General features: G+C 42.2%; 1 long non-coding RNA gene across 1 annotated transcript; it reads right to left on the bottom strand.

Moving 5' to 3' along the window:
- Positions 1-985: 985 nt before the first annotated feature.
- LOC142848930 (uncharacterized) lies at positions 986-17,235 on the bottom strand. The gene is made up of 2 exons (XR_012910491.1): positions 16,827-17,235; positions 986-1,345 (listed from the first exon to the last, which is right to left on the bottom strand). It is a non-coding gene; the product is annotated as an uncharacterized LOC142848930 (long non-coding RNA).
- Between the last annotated feature and the right edge of the window lie 204 nt (positions 17,236-17,439).

Here is a 17,439-nt window from a genome sequence, read left to right as displayed (position 1 = left end):
AGATGGGCCCATCTGTGGTGGGCGGGAGGTCTCGTTACCTTGAACTTGACCATGCAAAATTCGTAGTTATTTTGGATAGAGAACCATGGTATGGAAAGTATGAAGTAGACGAGAGTTCCCTTTCTTCTCAGAAGACATCCATAAGTTTGTCATAGTAAAACCGAGTCACAGATCAAATGTCGCCACTCTTGTAGACCTTTGTAGGTCAGTAGTGAACTGAAAGATTGGTGGAGATTCAACTCACTGACCTTTTAGCGGTCTGGTGACATCTGGACTGAGACACTGGAGGGACATACAGCCTTTCAAAACCAAGATTCGCTTACCAGAACACTTGCCACTGGGCCACCAGAAAGCCTCAGACTTATGTCTAGACACAGGCCATATAGGGACATACTTTGCGCTCCTAAATGAAAGTAAAGTCTACAAAATATTTTCAGGTCACCCGAGTATGTTGAATATTTCAGATTTTACTACTAAAGCCCAAATCCAACACTCATGTCAATTTATGAGCCTCTAATTTTATAAATGAAAATGCATCCTTAACATTTATCTACGTAGATTAGGGAAAAGTCTGGCGTTGATCACGTTAACAGGAGTCAAATTTCTTTTGAGAGGTACTGTGAAGGACAGCTGACCTGACTCTTCCTGAAGGCTGACCATCTAACATGGTAAATGATTGTTCCTAAGTCTGGACTTTCTCAGTCCTTCCATTCTAGAGGAACCTTTTGAATGATTCTCGGGATTGTGGATAAACAAGCCTGGTGGGTGGTACACACCTGTAATCCCAGGATTTAGAAAAAGTATCAGGATGCAATGCCTTGGTCTCACAGTGAGTTCAAGAACAATGTGTGCTGTATAAAACTAATTCAAAAGTAAATAACAATGATGCTGTAAATGCATGTATCACATGGTACACCTAAGTGGGACTTTATCTTAATTTAACACAGGTAACGTGTCTTTAAATGATCAATCCATGAGAAAAATGTTAAAATGACAAGTGAGTTTAATTTCTCAAATAAGCTCATGCTTTCATTTTTAAAAAAGACTTAAGCATAAAACAAACAATGAACTTATATTTTTTTAATGGCTTAATAAGCTGAGGATGTGGTTCAGTAGCACAGCACCTACCGACCGTGCACAAAGTCCTGAGCTGGATCCCCAGGATATATAAGATGGGTGCAGTGGTGCTCATCTATAATCTTAGCACTTGGTGCTAGTCCTTGGAGAAACCTCAGATCCAATCCAGATAGAACCATCCAGCTACAGTTAAAGTTCTTCCCCATCCTTCCAGATGGTTCCCAAGAAGACCCAGTTCAGAGAAACACTCCAGCTGTTGCTCAGGTGTCTAAAAAAAAAAAAGAAAGTACAATTTGATTTTGTTATGCAACTTTTTCCATAAGAAGAACAAGACTTTGGGGTTGAGTTGGCTCTGTCAATAAAGTATTAATCTTGCATGTGTGACGACCTGAGCTTGATACCCAAAGCCCAGTAAACAAAACACAAAAACCACAGGCATGATGGTACATGCTTGGACAGCCAGCCTAGCCTACTTGATGAGCTCCTGACCACGGAGAGATCCTGTTAGCTGAAACAAAGTGTCTAGAGACTCTATCTCACACAATCCCCTCCATCTTCTTTTTCTTAGGATAGCCTGACCTCCTATCCTACGGTGTCCCCTGAGGCTGGGTGGTAGAGAAAAGAGGGAGAAAGAGGGGGTGATACAGATGTCTCTATTAGGGAGGAGTACTCCATAGTCACTTTTTCTCTGTATTTGACCATTTGTGAATCTCTATATTCTATGGTGTACTTGCTGGTTTTGTGTCAACTTGATACAAGCTAAAGTCATCAGAGGAAGGAGGCTTAGTTGAAGAAATGCCTCAGTGAGACCCAGCTATGCGGCACTTTGGCATTTCGTGATCAGAGGGGGAGGGCCCAGCCCATGCTGGGTAGTGCCATCCCTGGATTGCTGGTCCTAGGTTCCATACGAAAGTGGGCTGAGCTATGAGAAGCAAGCCAGTAAGCAGCACCCCTTCATAGCCTCTGCATCAGCTCCTGCCTCTGGGATCCTGTCCTGTTTGAGTTCTTGTCCTGACTTCCTTCAGTGATAAACAGCAATGCTAAAGTATAAGACAAAGAAACCCTTTCCTCCCCATTTACTTTTCCGTCATGATGTTTGATTGCAGCAAGAGAAATCCTAATTAAGACATATAGGAACAGAGATTTAGGGGGCAGATGCACTATGTTCATTTAGCAAACAAATTATAGTAGATTCACTCCTGGGGTCTGTGAGCCTTGGGCCTTTAGCCAAGATATTCAACAACAAGAGTAAGTTTCTTCTTGTGGAACAGGCCTTAAGTATAGTCAGAAAGAAGTTGGTTACCACCAAAACCTTCATGCCACTATAGCATCCAGGGCATGTCTCTCCAGGCCAGTTATTCTTGTATCTCACGACGTTTATATCTGAACAAAGCTGATGCTGACTTTTCTTCCCTAGCAGTGTGCCTAGCACCTTCCAGTACTACAACAGCTCTCCAGCAAGAGGAGTTTCCAGATAAGTACCAACTTGACTTCTCTGGTCCTGTGGCTAAGCATGCTGTCTTCAGCAGTAAGTCTTATCATCATGTTCTGAGTTGACAGTCTAAGAAGGAACAGGTATTTCTTGAGAGGTTTTTTTTTTTTGTCTTGTTTTGTTTTTGTTTTTCGAGACAGGGTTCTTCTATGTTGCCTATCCTGGAGCTCACTTTGTAAACAAGACTGACTTTGAACTTGCAGAGATCCTTCTCCCTCTCTCTTGCTCTCAAATGCTGGGATTAAAGGCGTACACCACGACTACCCAGCTCGCTCTCTCTCTCTCTCTCTCTCTCTCTCTCTCTCTCTCTCTCTCTCTAATCACAATTATCTGAACGCATTTGTCACTCTTATTACTGGAACAGAACACCAAAAAAAAAATACTTACGAAAATAGATATAGATTTTTGGATGGGTTAAAGATACAGTTTGTCATAGTGTGGTAGGTCAGGATATATAGAGAGAAACAAGCTACTGCTCAGCAGGGGTCCTCCTGGTTCAACAGGAACGTCATCCCATAGGATGGTGTCACTCACATTTAGGATTGATCTTCTCCCCTAGGTTAACTCAGCCCAGAAACTCCCTCACAGACACACCCAGAGACTTATCTCCTAGATGATTCTAGATCCTGTCAAGTTGGGAATCAATATTAATCATCAATCACCCTTACAAATGACGTAATGTATGTCAAGCTAGATGAGAAAGCAACCTATATCAGTTTATTACAGCCTCAGTATGTCAACAGATACTCTTTGAGAATGGAATATTTAATAATTTTCTGTGTGACTTCTTTCTTCGGGACTTGTAAGTTTTACTACTAGATGCTAACTTGTTTCAAGAAACATCTCTCTTTAAAAAAGATTCTTTCTTACAAATGCTTTGTGCTATAGTTAGAGCCCAAAAATGGTGATATCAACCAATAAGCACATTGATTTGTCTAATTTTGAGGCACAAGTGCCTTTTCCATCTTTCAGGAGCCATTGCTGCACCTATAAGTTGTTTTCAAGGGAGGATGCAAAATGGAGTAAGCCACCCTCGATGACCCATGCAGTCCACTGATGAGCAGTTTCCACTGTAACTGTGAGCACCCAGATTTCTCTCTTGTGAGCCCTTTGTTGTGCTGATACAGTGGAATGACTCACGTGGTTGTAATCGCTCATCATGTCACCAATTTACCTGAAATGTCTACAGGTCTAGACGTCAGGTCTTTCTCTTCTCACTTCTTATTTTCAAAAGTCACCAGTTGGACCCTCATATATGCTTGCAAATGTAAATTCTAATAAATTAAAGTATAGAATGTGAAATGAACAAGAGAACAGCAATTGATAAACTATATGAAAATGTCAGAATGAGATCTAGGTCATCTTGTTAGCTAACATATAGAACTCTTAGTTTTGCTTAATTGACCCGTTGCTTTGTCTGGTTCCATGGAACTCTGAGATGACACAAAGACAAGGCAGTCAGTAAGGCATAAGAGAAGTCAGCCAGCTATCTGGCTCCAAGGAAGGATAGGAACCTCAAGTCTATGCCATGAGGCAGCTTCACATTCCCATCTACCTGAACCTCAATCCAGTTTAACCCATACTTTTGACCCTCACTCATCATAACCACTTGAAATAATGTCCCTCTCCAATGCACCCCCCACTCCTTCATGCACAGAGGACTCCCATCCCTTTGCCTCATTTGATCCGGCTCTTCTCAAAGGGACTGCTCTCTTTCATATGATCAAATATGTGACCTATCCTAACTAATGTCACCCCTTGATGACATCACATAAATTCCATCATCCCTGTCTTTCATTATTTTGTTGCAAGAATATTTACTTTGAATTGTAACCACCTTATTGAAATGTAATGCACTTATCATGAGAATAATTCGTTTGATATGTACAACTTAACAATTTTCTGTGTGTTCTGCTTTGTGCAATCATCATGACTATTAATTTTAGATACTTTTATCACTCTCAAGTAAGCCATATCTCCTTTCCCTTCTATAGTCCCCCCAGCCCTCCTTCCATTTTTAGACAACCAATAATCTCCTATTTTGTTTTTTATGGGTTTAAGTACTACAGAATCTCCATGTAAATAGAGTGATACAGTAAGGGTCATCATTATTGATTCTAGCTTTCTCCATAAAACTTCACAATGAAATCCCCAACGTTTTCTATTAGAAGAATTTGCTTATTCTTCAAGTATTTACACACAACTAGCACTATTTTATCAGCACCACAGGACTGAGGGAAATAGGGCAGCTTCAAAATCCCATGCAGCGACAGCACCCAGGGAAGACCACAGGAGACAGACAAACCAAGGTCAGACCTTGTCTAGACTGCTTCCTTCGCTGTAAAATGAAGCTTTACAGAAACGAACACCAGATTGCAAAACTCCATATACACTCTCTAGCATGTAATAAATACTCCACAACAGGGAGATTCTGTCGCTGTCGCTGGTGTGCTATCCCAGGGGAACAAGACAAGCATGAGCCTCATTAGAGTCCTGCCAACCCACTACTGTCCCTGCAAGACATACCTGTCTTCAGCAGTTCCCACAACGGATTACATTCTCTCAGCATCCTTTGGTCTTTCGCCCATCAATACTTATCTGGTCCTATTTTTATCTGGTGGACTTCTACTTATCCTTTAGACTAACCCTCTGTAGAGGGGATCAGAGGAGTAGGAAGGAGACAAAACAAGAGCAATGCGGGTGAATATGAGGAAAGCACGTTGTGTGCACATCACAACAAACCCATTGCTGTGCATAATTAATGCTAATAAAAGCATTATAAAGAGACTTCACTTTTGTGATGCTTTCTAAAATGTTCTCCAAAGGCCCTTCTCCCATTCTACGTCAAATGACCCTTCCTTGAGTACCATCTCTCTCTTATTATTGGTCCAGTGCTGTGCTATAACCTAGTACCTCTCCTCTTTTCCCTGCTCTTACCCTTAGAGTAGGCTATGTGGCATTAATCTCTGCTTTTGCAGTCCCCAATTACCTGCTCAATAAATATTTACTTCTTAAAGGAATGAATATGTGACTGAACAAAAGAAAATTGTGCCAGGAGGTAGCAAATGCCTTTAATCTCAGCCTTCAGGAGGCAAAGCATGCAATCTCAGTGAGTTTGGGACCAACTACATCTATATTGAGAGTTCCGGGCTATCCCATGCTAGACAGTGATCTCAAAGAGAAAGAAGAAGTAGGGGAAAAGAGGGGGGTATTGAGTAAGTTGCTTCTCTATATATTCTTTGGCAGCAGAGCTGAATTGCAAGCCAGTCTGTCTGAAAACTCCCAGCAGTAAACTAGCACTCCCTCTGGTTCTGAAATTACTATTTTTCTCCAAAGAAAAGGGATTCCTGTGTTTCCATCACAGGAATCTGGCCTGGGCTACAGGTATAAGACTAACAGACTCTTTGATCTCGATTGGGGGAAGGAGCATCACTCAATTGCAAAGATCACTTTTGTTGGCACCAGTCAGAGGACAGAGACATCTGCCTGCCCCAGTGACATCACTTTGTCCTGCCTTTCACAATAGAGGGGGGAAATGTCAGGGCACATTTCCAGTTTATCTAGACATAGCTGGGCCAAGGCCAGTTTCTCTATACTTCTCCCCACTGTTACTGAGTTGCTATAATCTCCTGAGTTCTCTTCACCCTTATTCTACTTCAAACTAAGACTCCCGGCTTCTCCCAGCTCTTTTGTGTGAACTGATGCTTCCAGAGTCCAAGTTCCAGATGATACTCTGATCAAGGGTTCGAAACCACTCTCTGTACGACCAGCTAACACACCAGATCCTGAGATCTCTGGTGAGGGCTCACGACTTTCGGTGCTCCTTTTTTTCTGGTCTCAGATCTACAGAGCCCACTCACCCCCATACTTCTCTTACCTCTTCTTGTGCCCTGGCAAGATTTGCCACCCATTTGCTTGAAAGCCTTTTACTCTTGGGTCAGACTTTCTGCATCCCCACTGAAACCTGTTGGGATATGCCTCTACCGCTTCCTGGAATAGAGCAAGCAGGTGTCTGAAGGCAATCAGAGAACTGTTGTCTGAGAAGAGCTGTAAGTGACCATTCATGAGCCACAGGGGGGAGGGGGAGGAGTTGGCTTCCACTAGCAGGGAAGCTCCATTGGCCAGGAATCTGCCCCACACTGTCTTTCTTCATCCAATCATCTCTTCTCAAGAACGGTCCCATTTCTAATGACACTCCAACCTTCATCTCAGTAACAACCAGCCCAACTGTGTCTAATTCATTTGTGTCAGCCATATGGCTAGGACCTAGTTTTCCTTTTTGTTTTTAAGAGCATCCACAGATATGTCTGGTCCTCTGATTGTTTCTTTTGTATATATGTATATGTAGGGATATTCTTCTATGTGTCTTTGCATACATGTGCTGTATCTATGTGTGTAGATGCATGTGTGTGCAGATGCATTCATGTGCAGATGTGCAGATGGAGGCAAAGTTTGAGTTTGGAGGTCTTCCTCTAACCACATCATTTCCCAATATATGTTCTGAGATAAGGTCTCTCACTGAAACTAGAGTGCACTATTTTGACTCGAAAGGGCAACCAGTGAGCCCTGGAGATTCCCTTGTCCCTGAACCCCTTCACTGGGGTTTAAAGTATGTGCTATCACACTTGATTTTACATAGGCACAGAGAATCCAAATTCAGTGTTCCAAGTGATTACAGCAAGCACTTCACCCATTGGACCATGTCCTCAAACCTTCTGATTGATTCTTAATAAGAAAAATTGAATTCTGAATTCATTGGATTCGATGTTTAGTTATTGTTGTTGTTGTTAGCATGAAGCTTTCTGGCACAATTACAAACTGCAAGTTTTATTTTGAACGTAAAATATCTATGTTGTTTCCAAATGCAACCACATAAAAGTATGTTCCTGAACCCCCACTTTTTAAAAAAAATTTATGAAACAGTTACTTTTAAGGGAACAGTTCACAGGGAGATGGGAATCCTTTCATAGGAGTTCAGGTAGTCCTTTGGCTTTCATTGCAGACGATGACGAAGTGAATTCTAGACTCAGCAAGAAGACCAAAAAAACCAATTCCAGTGTGCACTTCTAAGAACAACTTCAAAGTTGTACTGTCAGTCAAAACAGTGATCTTCTACTACAACCGGACATCAGTGCCCTTCTGGTGGGGGACAAAAGCTATCTGTAACACCTGCTGGTTCCAGCGCCTCCACCAAGACTTATCATCACATGTAGGAGCTCATTTTCTCCCCAGACTCAGACATGTCAGTGGCTCTTCTCAGCAGAGTCTAAACTCATAGCCAAGATCCTAACTGCAAGAGCACAGAGACAGAAATTTTGACATTCCAGCCTCTACATCAGAAACTCAACCCACACGCTTGGCTCAGATCCCTCAAGGATTCCTGTATGAAATACCATCTGAAACCATCTGGAAAATTGGCACTGAGAGTACTCAGAGCAAACACTTGCACTGGTGAGCTCAGGGCACACTGGGATTCTTGCCTGCTGTGACAGAAGACCTGGGGCCAGGTCTCCATCTTGCCAGTGAGTGAGGCAATTCAGCCTCAGCAGAGACATCACTTGAATCAACAAGTTAAAGACTGGGCATGTGGAGCTCAGCGGAAAGGTGTGTGTTCAGTGTGCATGCACACAGCCCCCCAGGTTTCACACCCAGCATCAAAGTATTTTCAAAGACTTACTTAATCTTCAAATTCTTCCTCTTTACCTTTCCTTATTTCTACATCTTCTCAGATTTTCTCTGAGAATGAGAAGGACAAGATGACCACCCTGTACCCAAGGTTTGCAAGCACTAGAAAGGAAGAACTGTTTCATCCACAGAATTCTCTCTACAGGCTTCTCATTTGTAGAAGCCTCTGGTTGATGTTGAAGTTGGCAAGTGGAAGCCATGTATGTATTGTTTTCCTTGTGCAATTTGTATACATATAATTAACAAAGTAAAACTTAGCTGGCTATACAAATGCTAATTATTTACTCCTCATTTAAATAACAACAATTAAGACATTGTTTGAGCTGTCCGGGTTTGCATATGCAAATTATGTTTGTCTCAACTACTGGAAACTCACTGATCACAGCTGCATGAAAAATGGGGAGTTTATAAAATTTCCATCAGTCTTCACAGGGTAATGCTTAGTTATGCAAAATTAATTTAGCATTTGCAAATTAGAAGATGGTGCTTTCATTCATGTCTACCTTTAGCTTCTAGAACTGTACAAGTAATCCCTGAGAGAACTTGTGAAAGGTAAATCATTTAATTTTAAATCAAATCATAAAACATTTAAATTGGGCTGCACATATGTGATGGAGTTAGGGGACGAGAGTGTTCCTGGCAAGCATCTGGAGCCTTTGATTGACAGAAGGGCAGTGATCACTGAGAAACCCCAAGCAGTTGTGTTGGCACGCTCTCCCCTGACTGAGCCTGCTCTTGTCTCCTCGCTACCTCATCCCACTTTCTGGAGCATTTTAAAACTGGGCGCTGTCTCTGAATTTTAAAAAGAGAAAAGAAAGCCGTTCCTTAGTGACAGCAGGGGCAAACATGAACTGTTTGATGTCTTCCCCTCATCCCCTTGCTCTCGGGAACTATTTGCTCCCTCTCTCTACATGGGTGTTTTTGTTTTGTTTGATTTTTCCTTAGCTCACAGTAAGAAATACTTGTATTGTCTCACCTCTGTGGACTTAAAGTGGGAGTTTGCAGATGTCAGGACCTGAGGAGGAGGTAGCTCAGTTGGTAAAGTGCTTGAAAATTAGTAAACCCAGAATCCACATTTTATAAAAAGCACTGAGGAGGCAGAGACAAGTAGATGCCTGAGGCATGCTAACCTACTTCAAGGGTTCCAGACCATTGAGAGACCCTGACTCAAAAAGAAGGTGCACTGCACGTGAGTTTGATTCCCAGCACCTATATCAAGATGCTGACAGCTATCGGTACTCTATTGCTCCGATGTATCTATTGCTCTCCTTTGGCCTCTGTGGGTTCTTGTACCCTCATATTCACACACACACACACAGACACACACGCACACACACATAATTAAAATTAAAATAAACCTTTAAAAATATTTTAAAACCGAATTAGATTCTGTAGGCAGAAAATATAACAGATACAAATTTCATAAGTTAGCAAATTGGTAATATCCAATAACAAGTTGACCTTCATAGTGCCATGGTGATGCTTCTATTGAATAAAACCTTTGAGACAAGTTAAGAAAATATTTAAGAGTTATGTGACATTACCAGATGTCACTTTTTATACTGATAAGAATAACAACAAAGGAAGCAAACACACAGAAATGTAACCACTTTAGTTTCAACTGTTATTGTTGTGTAAAGAGAAAAATCTACCATATTTCCCCATAGTCAACATGTCTCCATCAGTTAGAAGGCCAAGTAGTGAGGTATGATTTCTAACCATAGCAGGAGGCAGCCAACAAAAGTATTTTGACCTTACAATGTTTCCTTCAAAGGTTGCTGTAAGCAAGTATTTTCCTCATAAAAAAGCAAAAACCAGTCACTGTTCAAAACCAAGATGGCCAGGTTGGAAATACCAGCAGCATGTGCAAATCCCTCTGCAAACCCATCAGCAGGAATAGGTGGTAATTTAACAAACAAATAAACAAAGGAAACGACTCCAGAGAGAGCCCTTTCGGGTGGAACAGGCTACGCAGGCAGCGCACTAGTGTTATTCAGAAAATCTCCCCGGGGTTCATGCTTTCTTGCAATGCATACACAGCTGACTACTGTGACTGCTACTGTACCCCCATATCTCCCACATACCATCTGCTACTCCACTCGAAGAGATGGCCCCCACACTTTCCACACACATTAGGAACTGTCTCAGCTCTTTGCCTTTGTGCCTGCTGTTATTTCTCCTTCAAATGGCTTGCTCCTTATCTCTCCCCTGGGAGAAAGTCTACTCAGTCTTCCAGGTCCTGTTTGCTCTTCCTTCCCTTGGAATGTTTTTCTAGGTATACACTGTGCTTCTCTCAAGGAACTTAACAGTATACTGGTAGTCACTGACCTTTTGTTACGAGTTAAATTGTGTCTCTCCTGCCCCAAATCCCAAACCTTCATATGTTGGAGTCTTTTATAATTTAGTGTGTTTGTGTATGTGTGTGGTATATACATATACATCCACCTGTGCCTGCCTGGAAGCCAGAGAAGGTTTTCAGGTATCCTGCTCTATCATGTTCTCCTTGAGTTGGGGTCACTCACTGAATCCAGATGTAGTCAGCCTGTGTGACTCAGCAATCCTCCTTTCTCTGGACATCCACTGCATTGGTTGCAGGCACATGTAGGCATGCCTGTATTTTATGAGTGCTGAGGATTCGAATTCATGTCCTCATGCTTGCACAGCAAACACTCTTATTAAAAGATTAGGAACAGTACCTTGAGAGAAGTCAGCATGTAGACATAGAAAGAAGACAGCCATCTACAAACCAAGAAGAATGCTTCAGAAGGAACCACCACTGCAGATGCACAGACTCTGAAACAGTTTGGCCTTCCTGATGGAGAAAAGCTGTCTCTGTTGTTTAAAGTACTAAGTCTCTGGTACTTTGTTGCAGCAACCCAAGCTGGTGGATTTTTCTCTTCCTCTTAAGAGTAAGTTAAGATCAAGGGCATACGTGCATGCAAGAGTCTCACAATATGGGCCAAATAATTATTTATTGAGTGAATAAAGCTGAAGCTGGAGAACAGAGAAATAAAGTTAAGACAGCCGTGCAAGTGTTAAAAGTACTACTGCAGTTACAAAATAAGAGTCTAATACTTTTTAACTAATTATAAGTTTGAGTTTTCAATTGAAAAATTAAGAGGAGGTAATGAAGGAGAAGAAACAGGAGCAGAAGAAGAGGAAGAGGAAGGCGGAGGAAAAGATATACCAGTTCTCTAGATAGATTAGGAAAACCCTAAGAAAAATGCTAAGTCCTCTATTTTAGAATATATGCTCTTTTTTGTAATCATTATTCTGAATTGACAAAATCTTGACTTATATGTAAAATATATCACCAATTACTGAGAACTAATTATACCCATGTCATAGAGCTAGGTGTTATGGCTTCCTATAAGAATCATAAAAATATGGTGGGAAAAGCCACAAATGAGTATCTTGATTAGAACACAGCTGACATATGTGTATGTATATATGTATGTGTGGTGTGTGGTGTGTGGTGTGGTGTGGTGTGTGTGTGTGTGTGTGTGTGTGTATGTATGTGTTATGTGCATGGATGATTTCTTCTTGTCCAAAAGTAATATATTTTGTATATAAAACTGATATTTTGTTTTCTGAGTCCTTAGTCACCATGTGAATAGTGCTCAGGGCCTAATGAGAAAAACAAATAGGACTGTATCCAAGTTAAGGATTCATCATTCTGCCTCAAATCAACTTCTTTGCTTAAGTAATTTATTACTTTCTTCCGTACCTTTGTGACAGAATACGTGATGAAACCACTGAATGCTGACAGGTTGTATTTTGGCTCACAGTTTCAGACATGTTTGGTCCATCATGGCCGGAAAAGCCAAGGTGGAATTGCTATTGTCAGTGATGGCAGGGGGATGAGGCTGTGACTGTTCACGCAGCGGCAGATGAAGAGGCAGAGACAGACTAAACAAGAGCTGGTTATTGTCTTCAATGGCCTCCCCTAATCGTCTGTGTCTACTTGATAGCCCCTATCTTTTCCATTGCCTCTTCGAACAGCCCCATCCAGTAGAGAACAGCATTCAGCACAGGAGCCCAGGGGGAAACATTTCAGACTCAAACCACAGCCGGTAATAAGGCGAGCTCTGAAATCTGGCTTTGTTGAAAAAATGATTTTGTTGATAGTAAAAGCCAAAGGTGCTCGACCTGGATCACAGCCCTATATTGTCATTTTGCATCAATACCAAATAAAGGTTTCTTTGTAACTGGAAAGACAGGGATGTAAATAACAAAAGGTGTCACATTGCAGTAATATTGATAATAAACAATGACATAAAAAATACAAAGAAGAAATTGCTTTAGTTTTTATTAGAGAGAAGGCATATTTGGATACATTTTATAGAGAAGATGAAATTTGAACCATATTCAAAATGCATTTTATAGATGTCCCACTTACATACCTCCCAAATTCAGGAAACACCACAGATGAGGTGGTAGAAATGTTATAAGAGCCAATTGCTAGGGAGGTCAAGAAGGAACCAGTGTCTCCTAAACATGGTAGGACTACCACATTCTTGTCAAGATAAAGCCAGTCAGTACTCTAGCATGGAAGGGGCGAATAGGGAAGGGGAAAGGTTCATAAGTTCCACCCCTCGCTGAGGAGCAAGCAACAGTTGGTGGCTGTTGAGGAGGAGAAGGAACTTTCTGTTGGGATGTGGCTCTAGGTAGGTCAGCCATGCTCCAGTGGATGGTCCTAAAATCATATACATATATTGGCAACACTAATGAGATTCAATGGGTTATAAAAAGAAAACCGCAGGGAATTGAACTCAGGACCTTTGGAAGGGAAATCTGGTGTCCTCTTCTGGCCTACAGACATGCACACAGACAGAATATTGTATACTAAATAAATAAATAAATAAATATTTTTAAAAAAAAGACAACTGCAGAAAATAAGAAGGACATGAAGTTGGGAGGAAGGGAGATCTAGAAAAAGTTGGGGGAGGGTAATGAACATATCCACAAAAGAATCAAAGAATACATTTACAAATATTTTTGCTAAAAGATGAATAAGTAAGTAAAACAAATATAAGAAATCGACAATTTTGCTCATGCGCTTCCTTTCCCTTTACCCGGATACTAAAGATTGGAGAACGCTTTTGAAGAATACAGAGGGAAAGAGCCTTCCTGAGAGATGAAGGGCATCAGCCAAACAAAGGCGTGGAAGTATAGATGATAGTTTTTGAAGTATTGGTCATTTCAGTCAAGAGCACACAGGTAGAATAAAGACAGAACAAAGGCCATTTGATCCTGCTGGAGGGCTGAGGGCTGCATACGGTGCAGCAAATGCACAGGGAAGAACAATGAGCCTCGGAGACCAAGGATGAACGGCAAAGAGCCGAGAATCTAGGAGGACAATAAGTCAGCTTGAGGACCACACCATTCTAGGGTCAAAACTGAAAAGACGAACAGTGGCCAGAGCAAAGCGGAGGAAACCCAGCATGCTTAGCACCGTGAGAGAGTCAGACTCTAATGACCCATTATTTCCATTGGTATCTAGCACATCAGAGGCCATGGAGAGCTGCTCAGCCTGCTTTCCTAAAGTATCCAGGACCACCAGTTCAGGGATGGTACTACCTACAGTGAACTGGGACTTCCACCACCAACCACTAACTAAGAAAATACTTTATAATCCAATCTTATGGAGGCATATTATTAATCGGGGCTCCCTCCTCCCAGATGACTTTCATCTGTGTCACTTGCTTGTTCCCCAGTTCCCCACGGCTTGCTCAGTCTGCTTTCTTATAGAACCCAGAACCACCAGTCCAGGGGTGGCACCACCTACAATGAGCTGGGTCCTCCCCCACCAATCACATGCTGAAGAATTTATTCATTTATTTAGAGACAGCGTCTCTCACTGGTCTGAAGTTTGTCAATTATACTAGGCAGGCTGGCCTGGGAGCCCCAAGGGTCTCCTGTCTTCACGTCCCAAACACCAGGCTTTTAAACACTTTCATGAGGGTTCTGGGGATCAAACTCAGGGCCCTATGCTCACAAGATGAGTACCCTAGCAACTGAATTGTCTCCCTAAGTCCAGGCCCTACATGTTTTGTTCAAACTTGTGCTTTGAATTGAACTCCTGGTACCGATTCCTTCTGTTTGCTTAGACATATGGCTAAACCTAACCTAAATGACTTTGTGGTTTGTGTCCAACTAAACGCCTAGAAGGAGCAGAAGACTGGTTAGAATTTGCCAGTCTCGGCCCCATTCCTTATCTACCACATCGTGGCACGGGCTGGGGAGAGATGCCCCCTAGCCCGCCACACCTGAGGTCATAAAAGCTGGAGAGTTGTTCCTGCCCATTACCAGCTGCAGCGCCTGGGAGAGAGGTCCCTTCACCTCGCCTGGGCAACAAGGTAGAGTTGGCCCTGAAGGTGGAGGTGTGGGAGAGCTGCCCCCTGGGGGTGTGACAGCAGGGAAACTAGACCCACCCCTCGCTCATCCTTGCTGCCGAGCTTACCCTGTCAGTGAAGACGGAAGAGCTGGCGGACTGACCAATCCTGCCACTACCCAGGCCTAGAACCAGAGTTAAGAGTTGGCCCAGCCCAACATCCACCTCTATGATCTGCTGGAGCACGTGAAGGGGCGGGTCCTGCAGATCCAAAGCTGGAGGATCTCCATGACTCAGGGCCACAACAGGATATCCAAGAGAGTCCTAGTGAGGGCCCAGCATTGGTAGTAAAGCAGAAACCAGAGGCCTCGGACCAGATCAATGACTCTTTGCAATGAACACTTGCAAGTAAAAATATTTGGATAAAAGGGTTTACTGCGTGAATCACTGTATCACACTAAAACTTCCATGGTGAGATTTTTCCTTTTTGTTCTCTTTTTTTTTTCCATTAAATTTTCTTTTCTTTTGAGGGGCAGGGAGGTTACAAGAGCAGAGGGCAGATATGCAGGGACTGGAAAAGAATGTGCTCGAGATGCATGATGTAAAAGACACAAAGAATAAATAAAAAGAAAGTTAAAAAATGTTTTTAAAAGAATTTTCCAGTCTCTTTTCCAACTACAGCATTATTGTAATGATAACCTTTTAGCTACAATAGTAGTATTGGCATTGTATTAACACTGTTGATTTTTATGTTGATTTTGATTAAAAAAAAACCTTCCGAAACTTCTGGTCTTATAATATATTTGCAGGTTGTTTTTAGTCTTTAAATGCATATGTCTCATCTACAACTCAGGCCAGATTGTACCGGCTTAACCGGACCTTCTTTCCCTGCCCTGCTTACTGGCTAAAGACTTCCAGTAGAAAGTTGACAGCTTATATTAAAAGTGTTTTCACCATGTTCCTGATGCCACTAGTGATCTTTTCAAAACTTCTTCACTAAGAAGGATGTCTCTTGGTTTTTTAGATATTAATTATCAAGTTTAAGGAAGTACCTTTCTATATTTTTTGTCAAGATGAATGTCCTGATACTTTGTGTCTCTTGAAATTAGTAAATTTTTTTTCTTCCAGTTATGATACTGCCTGGCATGAATTGATTGCTAATGTTAAAAGAATCTTACAATTTTTAGGTAACTAGTAAGTCATCATATATTTCTAAAATAGTATTGGGCTTATACTAAGTTTCTTGCGATATAGATTAGTGGTTGAGTGTTTGCCCACCATGCCCAGAGCCCTGGATTCAATTCCTAGAGATATAATCAATCAGGCGTTTGAGGTAGCAGCTTGTGTCCTGAAATAGCAGTAAAGTCGTCACTGAGAAATTGAGGAGGTCAGGGCCAGAAGGATACTTTTAACCAATGCCTTAGGTTACGGTTTGTTAGGCACCCTAAGGAGTGAGGTGGCTCGTGAGACTCAAGCAGAGTGAGGAAGATGAGTCTTTTGAACAGATCTGGGGAGTGGGTGCTAGGGCACCCTAGGGAAAGGGGAGCTGTAGTGACCCGAATAGACATTCGCAGGGGTTGCTCTGGCTGTTGTTCTGAGGGCCGACTTCAATGGGAAAGAGTCAGGAGAATGCTCCCCTACCATCCACTGCTGGTAGGAATGAATTTTACAGACCCCAACTGTGCACATGTGTGTATCACACGCCTCTCTAGATTAGAGAGTAACCGAGGCAGACAGGCTCACGCCAGCTTCCTCTATACCCTGGAGGCAAAGCTCTCTGTGCTGAACTCCCATATGAACATCACTGGCAGCAATGCCTCTCCGTACCCTACAGAGCTTCCCTCGCTATGATCTTACCTTACTGTGGCCGACAAGGCAGTGGAAGAAAAAGAATCAAGTCACTGTGTGTTTACGATGCTATTGGCCCATTCTTCTCTTGCAGGCCAGGCGAATGACCTCTTGGAAAAGCACATGAGACTTAGCCAAGGCTGTTTACCCCTGTACTGTTAGACACACCAGCTATCTGTGAAAAATGTTTCCAAAGTTAACTTACAAAGAGAATTTCTACAAAACTCTCTCCGTGTCATGAGTTATTTGATAATTACATTTCAAGCAGAAAGCTTAAATGATGTTTTTCGTTCATCCATGCCAGAATTCTGGTTGACTATAAAATTCCAACTTGTCATACTTTCAATTCAGCTGACAGACTGTAAATAGTTATTGAACAATTCATTTCACCTGTAAAATGAACTCCACAGGTCAGACCCGGAGGAACAAACCCGAACGGGAATTGAAAGCAGCTGTGAAGGTCAGGCGCTCCAGAGGAAGAGACATTTTCATGGGCCAGTTTGCTTCCAGTGGGAGCTGGTAAGACATTTAGAGGAGATGGGAAGTGGGGAATATCGGCAAGAAAGATGCCATTCTCTGATTCCCCAAAATTCAAACTAGAAGAGAAAAAAAAAAAACAGAAAGGACCTTGAAGTCACACCCGTTCTCCAGTCACAAGTATCTTCCACCATAGGACCAGATGCCAAATGGCCTCGTTCCCAAAATCTTCTGAGAACTGAAGATGTACACAGCATTCTTCTCTAGAGGAATTTTTATCGTGTGGGTTCTTGCGTTTAAGCAGAAAGGCTCTCCCCACCAGCACTGCTTCTGAACTGCAGTTTGCCTGTTCTCTAGTGGAAAGTTCAACCACAGGCGGGCATGTTTTCTTTCCTGTGTCTGAAAACCACATGCATTTCAGTGAAAAGATGAAAGCAAAGAATGAAATGGAAGACTGTCACAGCAAGTGGAAACACCTTCCTTTCTGCTGCTGCGAGGGTGACGGAGGGAAGATGGCGCTTTTAGC

The sequence above is a fragment of the Microtus pennsylvanicus genome, chromosome 4 (assembly GCF_037038515.1).
Source record: "Microtus pennsylvanicus isolate mMicPen1 chromosome 4, mMicPen1.hap1, whole genome shotgun sequence".
NCBI classification, from domain to species: Eukaryota; Metazoa; Chordata; class Mammalia; order Rodentia; family Cricetidae; genus Microtus; species Microtus pennsylvanicus.
This window is presented reverse-complemented; position numbering and strand designations above follow the sequence as displayed.